The following is a 2482-nucleotide window of genomic DNA, read 5'->3' on the forward strand; positions in this document are numbered from 1 at the left end:
AATATGGCGAGGCTAAGGAGTTTTGGAAGAAGAATGGGGTAGAAATGCTCTAATGAGGTGGCTTTTTAGAAATGCTCTGATGAGGTGGCTTTTTCCAAGGGTTCCTTAACCTCTCTGATGAGGTGGCTTTTTCCAAAGGTTCCTTAACCTTTGGATGATGTGGCTATCCCTTTTTTTTTTAAATAAAAGTTTTCGAACCTTTCATGATGCCGCAACGGTCTCTGTGAATCTATAGCTCTGCAGACAGATCCTTGGGAGTTGAAATCTCTGTCAAGCTACTACATAGGGGTCTCTACTGTTGTAGCCCTTCACCCAAGAGAATCGTGTATTGTAGCACGGTCTTCCAAGTTTCGAAATGTCGAACAGCCTGCTGCCTCTGAGTACGTAGATCGATGCGCATATAAGAGAATCTGTAGGTCTGAGAATATGACTGTCCGAGACTATGCACTAGGTATTCTGTAGGTACTGTTAAGGGGTGATGGGTGGCTAGGCGAGTAGGATCAGACCCCTGTACGCGGCCTGTTAAAACGAAGGCTTTAATAAAAGTATTGCGGGACACCGGGGCAGTAATGTACACTCAGTCTCAGCCTGTGATAGCAGCAGCAGCAGTAGCGTGCAAACAGCCGACTGCGCATTTATTATACTCCCAAGCTCACACTGAACTTTGAAGCTGCCACTCTTGGGCTTGGAGCATCATTTATACTTGTCTCCAGTGAATCTCTGCAGTGAAGAAGCCTTTTGTCCCTGTCTCGCGGATCCTTCCTCTTCACAGCAGGTGACTTCGTTGTGTTCAATCAGCTGCTCAATTCGTGACCTGACATAATAAATGCTCAGCTTTCTTCTAATTGCGCCGTCTCGGGGAAGTAATGAATGCTCAACTTTCTTCCAATCACGCCGTCTCTAATTTTGCTCCCTTAAGATCTCTCTATAAACTCAGCCTCATAAGTCACGGTCTTGTGACGAGCAGTTCGTCGCATGTTTCTAAATCCTTCAACGAGCATTACAAAATTCGATTAGCTGTAGATCGATAGGCTCTGATACCAATGTGACGAGACCTCAATCCTCCAGGGCTTCTGTTCTGCTTGTCCACCCAGCCACGGATTCCTGAGAGTCCTCAGATTACTTTCTTTTTCAGTTCCTTCTGGAATCCTCCCTCCGAGCCTAGTGCCTGCCACATGGTGTTCTCTTGAGTGCCATGTGTCCATTTGGACCTTAGAGTCTCTATGCCCATTTAGGCCTTACTTATGCACTCCGTATTGATGCAAGCACTATCGAGCCCTCTGGTTTCCCGCTTCACCACAACCACACTAGACGATTCCGAGATTATGGCTGACGTAACAAAAGCTTACAACTACCTCTCTCTTACCCTACAATTAGTATATCTTGCCTTTTCATAGTTGAAATTTATCACTATACCTTATATACCTCCCCCTCACTCATTACAAATTTTAGGTACCTCCCCCCTCTCTTATACCCTAAAACTACTATGTCTTTCCCTTGATCCTTTTAAAATAGACTTCTATATTATTACCATTGTCTTAGATTGGGTTAATTAAAAACCTTAAAGTAAACTCTTACACTAACCTAGCCTTTAAACCTCTTGGTAAACATTCAATTTTTAATATGCACTTCATTCTTGTTCCCCCTCCTTTGGTTTAAAAATAAATTCATTCCCCTATCCCGTTCCTCTTCCTTTTTTCAAAAGAAAATGTTAAAGTATTTTTTATTTTTTTATTTCTTTCACTTTTTCAACCACATATCCTAATTTCTCCAAATCCCTTACCCCTTGTCCCCCTTATCTCCTTCTCCATGGGATTTTTTCCATAACTAAACCCTTACCCCTTATCCCCCTTTCTTACTTTCTACCTTAAAAATTCCCCTTTCTACTCTTTTCCCAATGATTTACTCTCATGTGCCAATGAGCGGCACACTTTGTGTGCCCGACAGCACTACTCCCTTTTCTATAATCCTCCTTGCGTTGATCCATCCAGTTGCATCACCGAAGGAGCTTGTTGAGGCTGATAATTCGTTAAAGATACATAGAGAAAGCCGGTCCCACATAACTCATAGAACTCACCTTGGAACTCAATCAAAACCCATGCGATGGTTACAAGTGTCTCACAATTCGAATTCAAAGGGGAAAGCAAATGGTTGCCATAGCTCTGCCTCGTTAGAATTCAAAGGGCAAAGCAAATGGTTGCTATAGCTCTGCCCCTAACGAGACAGTGCGAATAACAAACCAGACACAGAAGACAAAGACGAAAGGACCAAGGCAGCATGAATGTTGTTGTGGGCGTTTTCAAATCATGTCGGGTGCAAACGAGGAGATTGAGAGAAGCATGGAGAGGTTACAGCGAGTGTCTCAGGGATGCACTTCTACCGTATCACATTGTTTGTCCTCAGTTTTTCTCTCTTTGAAAAGAATCACATTGAAGAGGAAAAAAAGGTAGGCAACCATAATGCTCCCCGCTTGGATGCCAGT

The sequence above is a fragment of the Dipteris shenzhenensis genome, chromosome 2 (assembly GCF_047967505.1).
Source record: "Dipteris shenzhenensis isolate YYH24624 ecotype China chromosome 2, Dip_SZ_1.0, whole genome shotgun sequence".
NCBI classification, from domain to species: domain Eukaryota; kingdom Viridiplantae; phylum Streptophyta; class Polypodiopsida; order Gleicheniales; family Dipteridaceae; genus Dipteris; species Dipteris shenzhenensis.